At 52.2% G+C, this 19,745-nt stretch overlaps 1 protein-coding gene across 1 annotated transcript in view; it reads right to left on the bottom strand.

Moving 5' to 3' along the window:
• her6 (hairy-related 6) overlaps positions 1-18,730 on the bottom strand; it is a 74,206-nt gene extending 55,476 nt beyond the window's left edge. Inside the window, exon 1 of the mRNA XM_038816709.1 lies at positions 18,636-18,730. The gene's annotated coding sequence lies outside the window, so the exon portion shown is untranslated. The remainder of the gene's footprint in view (positions 1-18,635) is intronic.
• Positions 18,731-19,745: the final 1,015 nt, after the last annotated feature.

The raw sequence follows: 19,745 nt of genomic DNA, 5'->3' as shown, positions 1-19,745 counted from the left end.
GGTGTGGACGGCGCCAGCGGGACTCTGCCTTTTTAGAGCGGCCACTGGCACCGTGCCAAACGCGCCAGCGCCAATGGCGCCGACTCTCCACTCCGCGGAGAATCACGTGCCGGCGTCGGGTGGTGTGATGCGGTTGCGGGGATTCTCCGGCCCATCACGGGGCTGGGAGAATCCAGCCTAAAGATCGCCTCCAACAATTGACTCCTAAACTTTCAGGAAAGTGTGAAAGAGATGACATTCACTCTACATGAAGCAAAAAGTAAACTCGAAGAGTAGAGATTTTGCAGTAGCTTCTTTTGGAGAAGTTTAAATATGATGATGGACGACAGGCACAATATGCCGGATGGAAATTGAAATTGTGGTGTTGGGAAGAGTCAGAAAACAAGCTTGTATCATGATTCCCGATACAAGTTCTTTCATTTTCCAGCAATATTGGTAGATCCAGGGTACCTTCACTCAGGGAGAATGGCAGTAAATGGTTTGTTGCACTCGGATATTATTACTGATAGTTTTTACATTTTTATTAATTGAGCACAAAGGCCTAATAATGACCAACAATTACATTGCTATTTCCCAGCTGCTTACACTATTTCTCAGCTTTGTGTATGAACTAGCATGTAAGACCAGCAATGAAGTTAGTGCTTTGACGGGGACTAAAATATCAGTGAAACAGTTTAGGCAGAAAAGAAATGTACAGGTGTTCATTGTTTTACATGCGGCTTTGTCCGACCCACTGGCTAATCTGTGAAAATGTGGGAGTTTCAGCTAACATCTACACATGTTTAGTTTTGTGCAGGAGTCATCATAATAGTGCCTAGGAGCACAGACCTTGTCTGGGTTTCCCTTCCTTGACCTGAGCAAAGGGAGACCAATAGCAGCGCGCCAACTGCCACACAGACTGAGGTCAGCTAGCTCAGTAAATGAACCTGGAAACAAAAAAAGTCTAACGTTACGAGCATTTCTATGAGAGAGATTTGTGCCTATTGTGTTGCCGTATTCCAGATAATGTATATTTCATGCAAGATGATAAATTACATGAATAAAATCTGCATTGCTTAATGTACTTAACCCTTTACTTACAAAACCCTTTACTTATCTGTGTGTGAGATGAAAGAAAACAATGAGCGATTCCCACAGTTGACAGTTTTGATTGGGTGCCCACAGGACACACAACTGAAGGTTATGTCATGTCCTGAAGTTGGAGCTAAGGGTCTTCAATGAAATGGGCTGAAACCTCACTTGAGCTGTGCTTTGAACATCCACAGGGCCATCGCAGACGAGTTTAAATTTTCAAGGGCAAAGAAATTGCATCCAGATCATATTGAGTTTTACTGTCAAATGAATCTTTTCGAATAACATCCTCTATTAGAATATACGATGGAGAGCGAGATGCTTGATAGAAGCTATGAAAAGTTAAGCTTAGGATATATAGCAATGATATTCTGTTTCTTGTTTGCAGTCAGCAAGAATTTTATTGCTTGACCTACCTATCTGAACCAAGATCATTTAAAAACAATGAAGCAGTGATTGTAGCTGCAGTTGGTTCCATTAAAACAATTTAAAGTATTCTCTCTGGTAAGTGAAAGTAAATATCTTATTATATTTTTTAAAACTGTTCCGATAGTTACCAAAATCAAATAACAAATTATTGTGGTTTTCAAAAATCATGTAGTATAAACAAATTGTAATCAATTTGCAATCTGAAAGTGAATTATAATCCATCATGTCATTCATAAACTGTGTGAATTCTTAACAAAAGTGTGCTTACATAGAACATACAGTGCAGAAGGAGGCCATTCGGTCCATCGAGTCTGCACCGACCCGCTTAAGCCCTCACTTCCACCCTATCCCCATAACCCAATAACCCCACCTAACCTTTTAAAATACTAAGGGGCAATTTATCATGGCCAATCCACCTAACCTGCACGTCTTTGGACTGTGGGAGGAAACCGGAGCACCCGGAGGAAACCCACGCAGACACGGGGAGAACGTGCAAACTCCACACAGAGAGTGACCCAGCGGGCAATCGAACCTGGGACCCTGGCGCTGGGAAGCCACAGTGCTATCCACTTATGCTACCGTGCTCCCCACATTTGATGCACAATAAAGTTTAATGTGCTATCAACTGCATGATCCACAGTTATGCCACATAAATTGTACAATTTATATTTAACCCTAGGTAATTGGGACCAATTAGAAAAATAAGTGTTGGGTTCACATTGGACATGTACAGATCAAAATATTATTCAAATAGAAACTTAATTTTCATTAGATCTTGGAAGAAGGCAAGTCTTTGCACTCCGTGGGATATTAATGTGTAAGAAATGTTTGCCCTTGAAAATATGTCAAGAATGTTTTCGTGGTCTTGTTTGCACTGAGAAAGGAGCCTAATCCTATAAGCAGGTATTTAAAAATGTAAATGTTGGCCTTGTCAAATTTTAAAATGTATTCTTTATCTAAGAGCATTATGCCATAGCTACACAGCAATGCAATGCTGACAGTCTAAGCCTCAAGCTTGCTTTCATCAAGCCAAGCCTTCTGCAATGAAGCATGCAGACTGTGGGAAAAGGCTGCTGAGGCACGCGCCAGATAAGATCATACAATAAATGATACAGCTCTCTGGAACACACCATTACTTTCATATGCAAACACCCTCATTTGGCTTCTATTCTTTTCATCCTGTGCTACTCACCTTTCTCAAGTATTTCCACCACAATAATCTGTCAGGTAGAAAATAATCGAACAGGCCCACTATTCTTCTCCCTGGTTTTCCCATGTCATGGACAGAATACAGTTTTAAAAAAAATAGTTTTCCCTTTTATCTTCCCCTTTCTGGCCTCTGAACAAACTCCCTCTATTTCTTTTCACTGAATAGGGCTTGACTAAAGCTACAGAAAAAGGGTCTTTATATTTTTAGCCCTTGCAACTGACATGGAACTGTAGTAGCTCTTAATTACTCAGGAAGTGACAATGTCAAGGGGTTTGAAGGCAGCCATGCACTTCTTATTGATTTCTGTGCATTGTTACTAGTCTAGAATCAGGATTAAAGCACAGCACTTTCCAGTGTTTTGATTTTTTTCTAATCTCCTCCAAGAATCATCCAGTAATTTGGATATTAAACAAAAAAAGGATGTTTGAGGTTGACTGGGAAATCCTAATTGCCAATTTGCAATTTATAAAGTCAGAACATGGCCAATTCACTGGTACGTCAGCTGTATTAAGCCATGCTGAAAAAGAATTGAGAAAGCATTTTCACAATTTGGAAAGCATGTTAGTATGCTTTAAGTCATATTGAACATTTTATGTTGTATAGAAATTGCAATAGATATATCTTGGTAAATAAAGCTTTTCTTTTCTTTCACAAGTAAAGAGGTGAAGTAAATGGTGTATTTCTAGTAGTGTGTAGTTCATCTCTCCAGCAAAACGTTCTTGAAGGTGATAGTAAGATCACTATGTGAACATTTACAAAGGATGGAAAAAGACAGCTGGTCCATCCAGCTACGGTAATGTTATAGTGTAACGTCTACAATCCATCACCCCTATCTGCCCCTGCCCACTACCCACCAGTCATGTAATCCCTTGGGAGGGACTAAAAAAAAACCTTTGGCCAATTTAGGGAAAATAACTCTGTGAAATAACTCTCTGGCCTCTGAAGTTGATCAAGCATATTCTAAGAGACCACAGTGACTGAGAGGCACATTTAACCTTCGAGGTGCAGTTATGCTAGCCATAATCAGGAACTCATCTGGCTCTCTGTTGAATGATTGTAGGAATCTGCACTTGCTGCATGTGCTGACAACTTTTAGCAGAGACTAACATCTCTGTAAAAAGAAGACCCTCCTACTCTAACTCAGCTCTTTTCTTACTTATGCTACTGTCCCCACCAATCTATCTTATCTCAAAAGGCCTTCCTACATGAACAAAATATAATCATTTCATTATTTTGAAGACCTCAATCAAATCTCTTTGAAGTCTATGGCTGGGAGTTTGCATTCCCGTTCACATCGGGAGTGAATGACAAGGGGAGGCCCGCATTGTGTTATACATCAGTGGGAAGACGAGTGACGATTGACTCCCCCTTCCCCTACCCCCCCCCCCCCCCCCCCCCCGATCCCCCTGACCCAGCAGCGATGTAATTAGATTCCTAATGTGCAACGTTGGGAACCCCATAAGAATGAATTAAATCTAATTATTGATGTGTTGGGTAAGCTGGGTCTGCGAGGACTGCATTTACTGCAGCAGAGAGAGAGAGACAGGCTTCCAACACTTGAAGAAATGCAACTAGATTTTATTGAACTCTTAACTATCATACATGCTTTAACTGTGGGTTGACACTATGCTGAGTTGACTGGAGACCTGAGGCTAACTTGACCAGACTATCTTACTACCACATGGTGGATGTTCTAGTTGTTTCTCACAGGCTCTGACTGCCTCAGAGGCTGGGTCCCGAGAGAGCGGGAAAACTAGTGCCCTCTGGCTTTATAGTGGCCGTGTCCTGTCTGGTGATTGGCTGCTGTGTTCTGTGTGTTCATTGGTCATCCTGTGTGTCAATCACCGCCTGTCTGTGCACCATCATATACCTGGATGTACATTATGACAATTGTCAGGCCTCTATACCTGATAATTTATCCTATTACATTGTCCATTCATGTTGGCGTGCCTTCAGGACTGGTCTCCCATGGCATGCAACTGGTGGGCAGACACACTGGAGGAGTTCAGGTGAGAGCATTGCTCAGGGGGGAGAGGGTCATGCCCGGGCAATACCCTGGCACTGCCTCCAATACTGTGCAAGCAGTGGCCTTTGGTACAGGAACCTAGAGCATCGCGTGGAGTGGATGCAGAGAGTGGGAGGGGGCTCTATTTTTACTTTCATAGACCAGTGCGGCCTTTAAAAATAGCACCTGATCCTTAAAAAATGAAGTGTGGTTTTTTTTGGGACCTGTCCCTTGTTTTTTCCCTCAAATTTCCTACCAATACGGCGGAGTTAACACACCTTTGGGGTTGCTGAACAACACCGCTTTTCCTGCCCACTGCAACACTGCCTCAAAAAGTGAAAAGTCTGCACTATGTTTTTCTGGAGTAAAATATCCCTGCTTTCCACATCTATAGAAATAACTGAAGGCCTTTAAAACCTGGTGTCAAAATAGTGGCCTTCCTTTGATCTCTTTCACATATATATTGTATCATGTAAGGGAACAAAAACAGGACTTAGTAATTCATATTAGGGTTGACGAGTTGCTAAGGAAGCAACAGAATAGTATTTCCTGTTTTGTATTTACTGCCCTGGAAATGCTTTTTGACATTCCACTTTGGCAATGTTCACAGAGCATTGATCACAGACTCAACCTTAATGATTTATGCACTGTAGCATCCACTGCTTATGCCTTGTAGCCGAAAACATGCAGCTCTGCACACTATGGGCAAAATTCTCCGACCCCCAGCAGGGTCGGAGAATCGCCTGGGGCCGCCGAAAATCCCGCCCCCGCCGTGCCCGGGAAGTGGCAGCGGCGGATCTCGCCACTCCGATCGGAGAGGCCCCTGCGGTGATTCTCCGGCCCGGATGGGCCGAAGTCCCGCCGCTGGTAGGCCTCTCCCGCCGCCGAGGTTTAAACCACCTCTGGAACGGCGGGATCAGCGGCGCGAGCGGGCCCCGGGGTCCTGGGGGGGGGGGGGGGGGCGGGGGGCGATCGAACCCCGGGGGGTGCCCCCACGGTGGCCAGGCCCGCGATCGGGGCCCCCCCTCAGAGTCCGGGCCAGTCCCCTGGGTGCACTATTTCTCCTCCGCGACCGCCACGGCCTCCGCCATGGCGGAAGCGGAAGAGAACCCCACATCGCGCATGCGCCGGCAGTGATGTCAGCGGCCAGCTGCCGCTGACGTCACTGCCGGCGCATGCGTCGACTGGCGAAAGCCTTTCGGCCAGCCCCACTGCTGGGGGCGCCGTTTTTTTGCGCCAGTCTTCTGGTGCCAACCGCTCCGGCGCGGGGCTGGCCCCCAAAGGTGGGGAGAATTCCCCACCTTTGGGGAGGCCCGACCCCTGAGTAGCTGGCGCCACTCCCCTACGCCGGGACCCTCCGTCACGCCGGGTAGGGGAGAATCCCTATATACATGCTTGCAGTGTTTCTACTTTGGCATAATGATGATCTGCTCATTGGGACCAGGTCTTGAGTAGCCTCAGCAGTGATACTGAAAGATATCATTGGCAGGCCACTCACAAATCAGTCACAAATATTTTCCTGGGTGTTTTTGCATTGGGTCAGCAAATTGCTAAGTCATCAATGATTGTTGTCAGGCAGTTTGCCAATTCAGAAGATGGGAACATTATAATTCCATTTCCTTGATTTTGATATTGTTTGTATCAATTGAGAGTACCCAATTAATTTTTTCCAATGAAGAGGCAATTTATCGTGGCCAATCCACCTACCCTGCACATTTTTGTGTTGTGGGGGCGAAACCCAGGCAAGCACGGGGAGAATATGCAAACTCCACACGGACAGTGACCCAGAGCCGGGATCGAACCTGGAACCTTGGTGCCGTGAGACAGCAGTGCTAACCACTGCGCCACCGTGCTGCCCCCATTTGCTTGATTTTTTACTTGAGGACCACATTTGTTTGTCAGTAACTATGGCTGGAATTTAATGCTCCTTCGAAATAGGCTGAGAGATGTGTCTGCTGTCTATCCACCTCTGTTGGAATTTTACCAGTAGCGGGGTGGGTGTCAGGTGGCCCACTCATCCTTGGGCCAATTGATGCCCTTGAATGGCCAGTTCACCAATTGCCATTCGTATTTTCTGGCAGCCTGGCTATGGGCTGGGATTTACTCCTGTTCAGGTAGCCTGGACCTACACAGGTGACCCTAATTGCAATACCCACACTGCCCCCCACCTCCTCAACCTTCTCCCGGCTACCTGATCGCAATCCCAGCCCCTTTCCCAGACTGGTCTGAGTGGCCTCAGTAAAACAGCCCAACTCTTCAATGTCCAACCACCAGCAACATTCCTCGTGAGGCACTGGTAGCCATAGCTTCTGGTAGCTCTCCTGGGTGTGGAGAGCTGCTGGCCATCATGGTGAAAAGGCCATACCTCAGCCAATTGGTGGAAGGGATTGGTGGATGGTGAGTCTGGAGAAGGGTGTATAGATAGCCTGGGTCACATTGATATCCAAAAAGACAAGGGGCGCGATTCTCCGCACCCGCGGAAAATTGCGAAGTCGGCGGTGAAAATGGCCAACTTTTGCGACGGCCCGACACGGCCCAGTTCCTGACGTATTCACGTCCGGAAAATGGGCTAGGAACGGGGCCGCGTCAATCACGTGTGCAATGAAGCCGGAACGCGGCAACGATATGAACACGCCCACATGACGCCGCCCGACGCCGTAAAAAAGGCGCGGGCGAGCACAGAAACTAGGCCAGGATGTCGGAGCTCAGGACAGCAGCCCCGCGATTCGTTGAGGCTGACGTGGAGACGCTGCTTGAATCAATCGAGCAGAGGAGGGGCATCATCTACCCGTGTAGAGGGCATCGCCACCCTGCCAGTGCGGTGCGCCAGGCCTGGCATGAGGTGGCTACTGCCATCAATGCTGTGGGGCAGACCCCTCGCTCTGCAGAGCAATGTCGGAAGAAGATGCACTACCTCACCAGGGCTGCCAGGGTAAGTGCCAAGAGGGTGCCCCCGGGTCACAACCATCCCTCCCCCCTTTACTTAATCACCCCCCCCCTCCCCCCCCCCCCCGGTGGCACGGGGGGTGGGGGGGGATTGGGGCAGAGTGAGTTAAGGGTGGTTCACAAAGTAGTCACAGACCCAGCACTCTGGCCCCCGTAGAGAGACGCAATGGTTTTATTACAACTTGACCCCCAAACTGTGCCAGTATCTGAACGGACTGCTGATACCTGCCATATTGTAATGATCTACCTATGCCCCCTCCCCCAACACGACAAGACCGCTCACAACACTCGTGAGCGGAACAAGACTGGAGGGGGTTTGCCCATCCTGCACCCCCTCACCACGTTTGAGCAGAGGGCACTGGACCTTGTTGGGGGATCTCCCACCCGGGAGATCGCGCAATGCGAGGTTGGCGGAGCTGCAACAAGTGAGACAACCCTGCATGACAAACACCCCCCTCCCCCATCCTCTGTCGCTTCATACCCTGCCCACTTGGACACTTCCCCCATCCTCTGTTCCTTCACACCCCGCCCACTGGGACACCTTCCCCATCCTCTGTCCCTTCACACTCTGCTCACTGGGACACCCCCATCCTCAATCCCTTCACACCCTGCCCACTTGGACACCTCCCGAATCCTCTGTCCCTTCACACCCTGCCCACTTGGACAACTCCCGAATCCTCTGTCCCTTCACACCCTGCCCACTGGGACACTTCCCCCATCCTCTGTCCCTTCACACTCTGCTCACTGGGACACCTCCCCCATCCTCTATCCCTTCACACTCTGCTCACTGGGACACCTCCCCCATCCTCTGTCCCTTCACACACTCTGCCCACTGGAACACCTCCCCCATCCTCTGTCCCTTCAAACCCTGCCCACTGGGACCATCCAGCGCCCGGCCGAGCTTATCTAAATAATCCGTTTCATTCTCTTCCCAAGGATGTGATGCCGAACGACCAGGGCCGTCTGCCTCCAGGCGGACACAGGCATCTGCCCCCACCTCACCCAGGGCCGCACAACAGAGGGTGGCCGATCAGCGGGGAGTCCCATCCTCCCCAACCGAATCTGTGGAGCAGGACGCCCAGAGGGCGGCGAGAGAGCAAGAGAGAGAAATGGCCTGCGAACGCCCTGCGGCCTCTCAGCGGGCCGATGACACAGAGGAGGCGTCAACCCAAGACGACCTCGAGCTTGCGGCACAGCTATCTCCCACACCATCCACCATCCCAGAGACACTCACCCCGGTTGGCCTATTTAGTGATGAGTCTCCTGGGTCACAGTGTGGGTCGCACATCACAGCTGAGCAGGTACAGCAGGTGGAGGTCGGAGCAGCCGAGGGCCCGGACTGGCGGAAGGCAGGCCAGGCCCAGCATGCAGCTGGCTCCCAGACGTTTTCCGAGTTCCTGGACTTTCTCAACCCACCCGCACAGCCGATGCATCAAGAAACCCAGGGACACAATGACGGGATGAGGGCTGTCTTCCAGACTCTGCAGACGCTGTTAGAGGAGTCGAACCACATCCACGAGCAGGGAGTGGTGCCGCTCATGGCAGCGACCCAGGCCGACAACACACGGGTGGCATCCACGGTGGAGGCAATGGGTCAGGTTATGCAAGGTGTTGGGCTTAATGTGCACGCGTCATCCTCGGCCCTTGACAGGGTTGCCCTCTCACAGGCAGCAATGCGCCAGAGCCAACACGTCATTGCCGGCGCGCTGCGGGCCTTGGCCGAGTCTCAGCAGGTCATGGCCCAGTCGCAGCACGCCATGGCACAGTCACAGCAGTCGATGGCACAGTCCCAGCAGTCGATGGCACAGTCCCAGCAGTCAGTCGCGGAGAGCATCAACCGCCTGACACATGTGCTGGATGGCGTCGTGCACACACAGGTTGAGGTCGCACTTCGTCTCTGCAAACCTTCGGATCCTGGTGGATACCATTGCAGGCCTCCAGGACTGGCAGCGCCAGATGTCGGTGGCGCGACGGGGCACCTCCCCGCTCACACCTCTGTCCCAAAGTGAGGCCCGGGGGAGGAGGAGGTTTCAGGGCCCGTCCCATTAATTCCATCACGGGACGTCCTGGAATTCTCGGCCTCCCCCCGTCCCATCCCTGGTGCATCGGGTGGGCAGTAGGCAGAGCAGGGTGGCACAACGTTACCCGAGACGCCCGCAGAGCAGCCTGGCCCATCAAGGGGCCTCACGGTAGCATGGTGGTTAGCATCAATGCTGGCCCATCAAGGGGCCTCACGGTAGCATGGTGGTTAGCATCAATGCTTCACAGCTCCAGGGTCCCAGGTTCGATTCCTGGCTGGGTCACTGTCTGTGTGGAGTCTGCACGTCCTCCCCGTGTGTGCGTGGGTTTCCTCCGGGTGCTCCGGTTTCCTCCCACAGTCCAAAGATGTGCGGGTTAGGTGGATTGGCCATGCTAAATTGCCCGTAGTGTAAGGTTAATGGGGGGGGGTTGTTTGGTTACCGGTATAGGGTGGATACATGGGTTTAAGTGGGGTGATCATTGCTCAGCACAACATCGAGGGCCGAAGGGCCTGTTCTGTGCTGTACTGTTCTATGTTCTAAGGCCGGGTCGCCCCAGGAAACGCTTGCCGAAGGAGAAAATACTCGAAGGGGGCGATTCGCAGCAGTCATCCTCCACTCCTGCAGTATCATCTGGGGAATCACTTAGACATAGTGGTAGGGCCCGTAAGGCAACGAAGAGAGACACTGAGTAAGTTGCCACGGGTGCAGGGCACAGTTTAGTTGTAGGGGCTAGGGCACCTGTAAATTATTGTTCACATTAAACGCACTGTTCCACCTTACTTGTAATACCGTGTGATTGTTCCACAGCCACAGGAATCGTGATGGTGACCGAGTGTCGCTGGGGTTGACGAGCGGTGAAACTTCTGTGCTGGGTGTGCAGTCCCTTCCCCCCCACCCCCTCCCACAGCTAGCCCACGCGGGCACGTGATGGAGTGTCCGTGACGAACTCAGCGGCCACCAAAGTGGATGGTTCAGCTATTGCCATGGGTCAGACTCTCTCTAACAATTCTGAGCTCACAGCTCTTCGCAGAGCGGGCTGTCATCATTCCACATGGCACTGATCACACCCGCTGACACAGCCATCAATGTTGTGCCATACCGTCTGGACCCAGTGGTAAGGGTGATGTCTAAGTGGAGCAGTGTACACTGAGAGGGGGTGGGGGGGGCTGTGGTCGTGGCAGTTGTGTGTTGACCCTCTGCACGACTAGCGATGCAGGTGGTGGTTTGGTGTTCAGCGGGGATGTCGCATACGACGCGTGAACCGTGCTGCCACCAGGGCGTCGCGTGCCCGCCGTCCTCGCCGGGTCCGTCATGCCGCCTCCTGGACATCACCAGCACCTGGGTCGTGTCTGCGTGCTGCGCCCGCCACTCCGCCAGCCTCCTCCTCCTCTTCCTCCTCCCTCTCTTCCTCCTCCTCCTCCTCCTCCTCTGTGCTGGCACCACAGCCACTGGCTTCTCCCTCCGCCTCCTGCAGCATGTCATCTCCCCTCTGCATCGCGATGTTGTGCAGCGCACAGCAAACCACAACAATGCGAGCGACCCTTTCAGCCTGGTACTGCAGGGCCCCTCCGGAGCGGTCCAGGCACCTGAATCTCATCTTCAGGAGCCCAAGGCAGCGCTCCACCACACCCCTGGTTGCTGCATGGGCCTCGTTGTATCGTGTTTCCGCATTGGACTGAGGCCTCCGTATAGGCGTCATCAGCCAAGACCTCAGCGGATAACCCCTGTCGCCTAGCAACCAGCCCCTCAGCCGGGGGGGACATCCCTCCAACATCGCAGGGATGTACAACTGCGCCAGTATGTAGGAGTCATGCACACTCCCTGGGAACCTTGCACAGACGTTCATGAACGTCATGTGGGGGTTGCATACCACCTGGATATTCATGGAGCATGTCCCCCTCCTGTTTGTGAACACCTCCCTGTCCCCTGCAGGCGGGCGCATGGGGACGTGAACACAATCGATTGCACCCTGCACCATCGGTATCCCGGCCACGCTGGCAAATCCACGAGCTCGTGAGTCTTGACTTGCTCGGTCCTCGGGAAAGGTGATGTACCGGTCCGCGATGGCATAGAGGGCGTCAGTCACATCCCGGATACACCTGTGGACCGATGACTGGGAGATCCCGGAGAGGTCCCCGCTCGGAGACTGGAAGGAGCCGGTTAAGAGCGACCGTCACCTTGATGGCAACCGGGATCGCGTGTACTCCCCCCGTTCCACGTGGGGCCAGGTGCGCCACGAGGTGACAGATATGTATCACCGTCCGCCTACTCAGCCGGAGTCTCCTCCTGCAGGTGATGTCCGTCATTGTTAGGAAAGAGATTCGGGCACGGTACACCCTCGGCCTTGGTCGTCGCCTCTGGTGCCGTGGCTGCGCCCTCACTCTCTCCTCCTCCCCCTCCTCCTCCCCCCCATGCTGCTCGACGACTGGCAACTCCTCGGCCCTTCCCTCTGCTGCTGCAGCTGGCCCTACATCCACTGCGGGTTGTGGCTGTGGATGCTGCTGCATCTCCAAATGCAGTACAGCGGCCCCAACCACTGCGCAGAACATTGCCGTTCTGTTCGCAGACATTGTGCTAACCTACAGAAGGGTGGTGGGGGGGCAGAGAAACGGGACATGTTAGACGGACATGTTAGACGGAGGTTAGTCGACACCTCGGCAGCCGCCTGCCACGGGATACCTGTGTGTCCCGGTGGCCTGGTCGCGCTGCTGACACGCGGGCAACCTAACCCCTGGTCACTTTCTGCATCCAACGGGCAGTTAACTACGTCCTCTTCACCGGTGCGTCAGTGGCCTGTGGCCGTAAGCCACAGGGCAACCAGCGGCCGTGTCCTCGTGACCGGCACGCCATGGCATGGGGGCAGACATTTTGTAACCGGGGTTGGACGGGTCACTCGCTCACTCTCTCCCTACCCCTCCCCACTCCCACTCCCCCCCCGTCTCCCCCACTTCCCCTCCATCTCCCCCACTCCCCCCTCCGTCTCCCCCACTCCCCCCTCAGTCTCCCCCACACCCCCCCTCAGTCTCCCCCACTCCCCCCTCATCTCCCCCACTCCCCCCTCCGTCTCCCCACTCCCCCCTCCATCTCCCCCACTCCCCCCTCCGTCTCCCCCACTCTCCCCTCCGTCTCCCCCACTCCCCCCTCCGTCTCCCCCACTCCCCCTCCATCTCCCCCACTCCCCCCTCCGTCTCCCCCACTCCCACTCCGTCTCCCCCACTCTCCCCTCCGTCTCCCCCACTCCCCCCTCCGTCTCCCCCACTCCCTCCTTAGTCTCCCCCACTCCCCCCTCAGTCTCCCCCACTCCCCCCTCAGTCTCCCCCACTCCCCCTCAGTCTCCCCCACTCCCCCCTCAGTCTCCCCCACTACCCCACTCCTCCCCTCCGTCTCCCACACTTCCCCCTCCGTCTCCCCCACTCCCCCCTCCGTCTCCCCCACTCCCCCACTCCCCCTCCATCTCCCCCACTCCCCCCTCAGTCTCCCCCACTCCCCCCCTCAGTCTCCCCCACTCCCCCCTCTGTCTCCCCCACTCCCCCCTCATCTCCCCCACTCCCCCTCAGTCTCCCCCACTCCCCCCTCAGTCTCCCCCACTACCCCACTCCTCCCCTCCGTCTCCCCACTTCCCCCTCCGTCTCCCCCACTCCCCCCTCCGTCTCCCCCACTCCCCCTCCCCCCCCATCCCTCCCCCCCACTCCCCCCCAGTCTCCCCCGCTCCCCCCTCAGTCTCCCCCACTCCCCCTCTGTCTCCCCCACTCCCCCCTCGTCCTCCCCCCACTCCCCCTCAGTCTCCCCACTCCCCCTCAGTCTCTCCCCCACTCCCCCCCCCTCCGTCTCCCCCCTCCTCCTTATCTCCCCCACTCCCCCCTCATCTCCCCCACTCCCCCCCCGTCTCCCCCACTTCCCCCTCGTCTCCCCCCCCCCCCTCAGTCTCCCCCACTCCCCCTCAGTCTCCCCCACCCCCCCTCAGTCTCCCCACTACCCCACTCCTCCCCTCCGTCTCCCACACTTCCCCCCCCGTCTCCCCCCCCCCCCCGTCTCCCCCACTCCCCCCCCCCCCTCCATCTCCCCCACTCCCCCTCAGTCTCCCCCTCCCCCCTAAGTCTCCCCATCCCTCCCCCACTCCCCCTCAGTCTCCCCCCACCCCCCCCCTCATCCTCCCACTCCCCCCTCAGTCTCCCCCACTCCCCCCTCCTCCCCCCCCCCCCCCCCCTCCCCCCGTCTCCCACACTCCCCCCCGTCACCCCCCCATCCTCCCCCACTCCCCCTCAGTCTCCCCACTCCCCCCTCAGTCTCCCTCCCCCCCTCCCCCCATCCTCCCCCTCACGTCCCCCACCCCCCTCAGTCCCCCCCCCCCCCCCCTGACCCCCCTCTGTCTCCCCCACTCCCCCCTCAGTCTCCCCCACCTCCCCCAGTCCCCCCTCCGTCTTCCCCACTTCCCCCCTCAGTCTCCCCCACTCCCCCCCCCCTCAGTCTCCCCCACTCCCCCCCTCAGTCTCACCCACTCCCCCCTCCGTCTCCCCCACTCCCTCCCGCTCTGGACCCCCCTCCCATTCTCGGGGATGCCTTCCCCGTTGTGGCCAGACTCCAGCAATGCACTGAGCGGTGCGCTGAGCGATGCGCTCACCTACTCGAAGCTCTCGTCAGCCAGCACGACTGGTTGACGAACTTGAAAATCAGGTGTGTTGGCCGGCATGAAAACATTGCGTGATGACGTCGGGACTTCGGTCCATCCGGGCCGGAGAATAGCGGGGGGCCAATAAGCTGCGATTCTGGTCGTGTCGGGGGGGCTCTCGAGGCCTTTGCCGGGAATTCCGACGTGTAGTTTGTGTGGGGTTTGGAGAATAGCGGGAGGGTGTCGGACCGGGGTCGGCATGAAAATATGCGCGGCCCGCTGTTCTCTGAGCCGGCGTGAGTGCGGAGAATCGCGCCCAAGGTGTTGGGCGTCTTGAAAAATATTAAGGTAGATAAGTCCCCAGGGCCGGATGGGATCTCCCCCAGAATACTGAAGGAGGCGAGTGAGGAAATTGCTGAGGCCTTGACAGAAATCTTTGGAACCTCACTGTCTTCAGGTGATGTCCCGGAGGACTGGAGAATAGCCAATGTTGTTCTTTTGTTTAAGAAGAGTAAGAAGGATAATCCAGGGAACTACAGGCCGGTGAGCCTTCCGTCAGTGGCAGGGAAATTACTGGAGAGAATTCTTCGAGACAGGATCTACTCCCATTTGGAAGCAAATGGACGTATAAGTGATAGGCAGCATGGTTTTGTGAAGGGGCGGTCGTGTCTCACTAACTTGATAGAGATGATTGATGCAGGTAGGGCAGTGGATGTTGTCTATATGGACTTCAGTAAGGCCTTTGACAATGTCCCTCATGGTAGACTGGTACAACAGGTGAATGTCACACGGGATCAGAACTAGCTAGGTTATAGAAGGCAGAGAGTAGCAATGGAAGGGTGCTTTTCTAATTGGAGGGCTGTGACTAATGGTGTTTCACAGGGATCAGTGCTGGGACCTTTGCTGTTCGTATATAAATATAAATGATTTGGAGGAAAATGTAACTGGTCTGATTAGTAAGTTTGCAGACGACACAAAGTTTGGTGGAATTGCGGATAGTGATGGGTACTGTCAGAGGATACAGGAGGATTTAGATTGTTTGGAGACTTGGGCGGAGAGATGGCAGATGGAGTTTAATTCGGACAAATGTGAGGTAATGCATTTTGGAAGGTCTAATGCAGGTAGGGAATATACAGTGAATGGTAGAACCCTCAAGAGTATTGAAAGTCAGAGAGATCTAGGTGTACAGGTCCACAGGTCACTGAAAGGGGCAACACAGGTGGAGAAGGTAGTCAAGAAGGCATACAGCATGCTTGCCTTCATTGGCCGGGGCATTGAGTATAAGAATTAGCAAGTCATGTTGCAGCTGTATAGAATCTTAGTTAGGCCACACTTGGAGTATAGTGTTCAATTCTGGTCGCCACACTACCAGAAGGATGTGGAGGCTTTAGAGAGGGTGCAGAAGAGATTTACCAGGATGTTGCCTGGTATGGAGGGCATTAGCTATGAGGAGCGGTTGAATAAACTCGGTTTGTTCTCAATGGAACAACGGAGGTTGAGGGGCGGCCTGATAGAGGTCTACAAAATTATGAGGGGCATTGACAGAGTGGATAGTCAGATGCTTTTCCCCAGGGTAGAGGGGTCAATTACTAGGGGGCATAGGTTTAAGGTGCGAGGGGCAAGATTTAGAGGAGACGTATGAGGCAAGTTTTTTACACAGAGGGTAGTGGGTGCCTGGAACTCGCTGCCGGAGGAGGTGGTGGAAGCAGGGACGATAGTGACATTTAAGGGGCATCTTGACAAATACATGAATAGGATGGGAATAGAGGGATACGGACCCCCGGAAGTGTAGAAGAATTTAGTTTAGGCGGGCAGTTGAACGGGACACTGCTGGTGTGTTCATCTGGTTCAGCCTGAGGGAACAACTGAGAGGGGCTCGATAAGGGACCAGTTTAAAGGGTTTCCGTAGGAACCAAACAAGATGGCTTCAATCTTATGAGTGTCAAGTTGGAGAAGGTTCTGAGTTTATCGATGCTTTGACAAGCAATCTGACAGCACTTGGTTGTGAAGTTTGAAGGGTTGTGTCAGAGAGCTAGAGTGGGGTTTTGTCAGCAGAGCTTTGAAAGCTGGCTTCAAAGTTCAAAATCATTACGTGTCTGGACAGAGAAAATAGAGAGAAACTGCTCCCATTGACAGAAGGAGCAAGAACCAGGGAGCAACATGGCAACATGTGGAAAAGTTTTTCACTCATTGAATGGTTAGGATTTGGAATGCACTGCCTGAGAGTGCGGTGGGGGCAAATTCAATCGAGGCAATGAAGCAGGAGTTAGATTGTTATTAGAAAAAGACTATAGGGAGGGCTATGGGGAGAAGGCTGGGAAATGGCAGTAGGTGAGTTACTCCTTCAGAGGGCCAACACAGGCACGACAGGCTGAATGGCCACTATCTGTGCTGCAACTATTGTGTGTATTAAGAACATCATCATTGCGTCATGTATAACAAGATACAGAAGAGTGCAAATTATGAACATTGGGGCGCCTCTGTGGTGGCCATGGTGAGAAGGGGTGGTGGGGGTTAGGGGTGCGATGCTGTGGAGAGGGGTGGGGTTTGGAAAGAGAAATCATAAGAATTGAACAAACGGAGAACATAGAACATAGAACAGTACAGCACAGAACAGGCCCTTCGGCCCTCAATGTTGTGCCGAGCCATGATCACCCTACTCAAACCCACGTATCCACCCTATACCCGTAACCCAACAACCCCCCCCCTTAACCTTACTTTTTAGGACACTACGGGCAATTTAGCATGGCCAATCCACCTAACCCGCACATCTTTGGACTGTGGGAGGAAACCGGAGCACCCGGAGGAAACACACGCACACAGGGGGAGGACGTGCAGACTCCACACAGACAGTGACCCAGCCGGGAATCGAACCTGGGACCCTGGAGCTGTGAAGCATTTATGCTAACCACCATGCTACCCTGCTGCCCTGAAGAGTCTGATGGAGATGTACAGCAGAGAAAAGAGAGTGGAGGAGGATGCCATGGCCAAATGCTGCAATGGGTCAAGGAACTCCAGCAAGATAATGCATCACAAACAACGTTGGTTCTGTGTGCAGAATAATAACCAGACTGAAGGGATAAGAAATAGGGAGTGGTAGGAGGAGAGTGAGATGTTTTTATTGGTTCAAATACTATTTCCAAAGATCTTAACGGCGAAGTTTAGAAATGAGGTAGCCTTAGCAGACTATCCATAACATTTTATACCAAATGATAATACCACATTTATTTTTTCTATCATAGAAACCCAACTGCTGCAGCTGTGGTTGGTGTTATTCTACACTTAAAGGGTTACTAATGATCGTCAGTAAATAACTACAACTGAGTCTGAGTCATGAAAACAGCCTCCTCCTTTCCAAGTTTTAAGCACAAGATTGCCAAGGGCGGGACCTGTTAATCAGCAGCTCCCAGCTCGCAGCATTCAGTCTTTAGTCGAGGCCAAACATTGCCTTTTTCTGGAGGCTGAGGAATGTCTAAGAGCCATGTGTCAAATCCCAGGACTGTGGGAAAGTACTGCTCCAGTGAACTCACACCAGCTGCCCAGCTCCAGGTTTGGAGTGTGGCAGGGGTAATAGGAGCTCAGATTAACAGCCTTTGTAATTGCTACATTGTTGTCATATGCTTTGGTATTTAAACATCAGCTTGATGATAAGGTCAAGTCTTTCAGCCATAACTAAGCTGGCACGTCATATTTTTCATTTTTTATCATTCTCGACCAACTTTGGCAAATAGACTGTATTTGTCGACCTGAATAATGTTAGCAACTGTCTACACTGATGTTTTGGTTAACAAAGATATTCTTTATATATGGTATCAAGAGGAGACAAGAAGAAACCTGAAATATATCCAACATTTGCTGCAGTTAGTGAAGTTCATGGGATTAACCTTCTGCCCTCTCCAGACTGTTTTTCTACCAAAACTGAGAGCTGTTAGAAGGAGCAATTAGGATGGTGGGGGCAATGGATTAACAGTCCAATTGTCAATAATTTTTTTTACACTAAATGCAATTGCTTTTAATTAATTGGACAGGATAAGTAAATATCAAGTATCATACATTTAAATCAGAAAAACCATTGGATTTGTTTCTATTGACATATCAGACCCCCTAGAAACTCTTCACTGCCGTAGGGATTTTCAGTCAGATCATTGTTATCAAATTACAGCAAGATATGGAAGATATGCAGTAATGTCATATCCTGAAACGTAATTTGCTCTGAGGGGATAGAAAACTCTAACTTATGTCACCTGTGAATATGCACAATGTTTACATTCTCACATTTGTTACAAAAAACATAACACAAATCAGCCAATGACTGAAAAAACACTAAATGGCAAAAAAGCTCACCTCTCAGCTGATTGCATTCCTGCTGTAACAAGCAGCATCAAATATCTTTTTTTTCCAATTAAGGAGCAATTTAGCGTGGAGCCTGAGGAAGATTCGGGCCCAGAGGCGACTGTCCAAATGCTGTCAGCCGCTCAGTGTCGGGAGCGCAAGGTGCACATGAGGCTCTCTGTAGTGGGAGGCAGGGCTCACCCGTGCCTGACACTGTGTCGTCCCTCACCCGCTCTGGGGACTCCCGTAATCTGGCACATCATAATTGAAGGTTCTTTTGTTTTTCTGCCTCTGTAGATATTTCAGGCAGTGCCCTATTGGGCCCCCCCCTCTACCAACACCCCGACTAGCTCCCTCCCAAACACCCTCCTTTCCCATTTCTCCCCACCATCCCCCTTCCTTTCCCTTCTGTTGGTATAGAGGCGAGGGTATCTGGTCTCTCCAGAGCAAAGTTTAGTGCTTGTATCATTTGTTTTTGTAAAAATGTGCAGTGAACTGTTTTAATAATCAGAGTATCCACTCCCCCCCCCCCCCCCCCCCCCCCCACCCCCGTACATTGGGACTGGGGAGGGTATCCTGTTTCTCCAACACAAAATTAGTGTTTGTACCGTTTGGCCTTGTATATATTTTTTACTGTTTTAATAAAAAGATATGGCCAATCAACCTATCCTGCATATCTTTGGGTTGTGGGATGAGACCCACGCAGACACGAGGAGAATGTGGAAACTCCACACGGACAGTAACCCGGAGCCGGGATCGAACCCGGGTCCTCGGCGCCGTGAGGCAGCAGTGCTAACAACTGCGCCACCATGCCAAACAGCAGCATCAAATTTATCAACAAACAATGTGCAGGAAAAGATCTCAAGGGAAGTGCTTCAATATTTTTAAGCCTTTTTTCTAATTACTCAGCAGGTTAATACATAATGTATAGATGTAATGGAATCATTAAGGCAGATGGTTTCATGCTACAATCCTTTTTTTTTTCAAATTTAGAGTACTCGGTAATTTTATTCCAATTAAGGGACAATTTAGTGTGGCCAATCCACCAAACCTGCACATCTTTGGGTTGTGGGGGTGAAACCCACACAGACACGGGCGGGGAGAATGTGCAAACTCCACACG

Source organism: Scyliorhinus canicula, chromosome 13 (genome assembly GCF_902713615.1).
Source record: "Scyliorhinus canicula chromosome 13, sScyCan1.1, whole genome shotgun sequence".
Lineage (NCBI taxonomy): Eukaryota > Metazoa > Chordata > Chondrichthyes > Carcharhiniformes > Scyliorhinidae > Scyliorhinus > Scyliorhinus canicula.
Note: the sequence above shows the minus strand (reverse complement) of the source record. Positions and strands in the feature narration are given on the sequence as shown.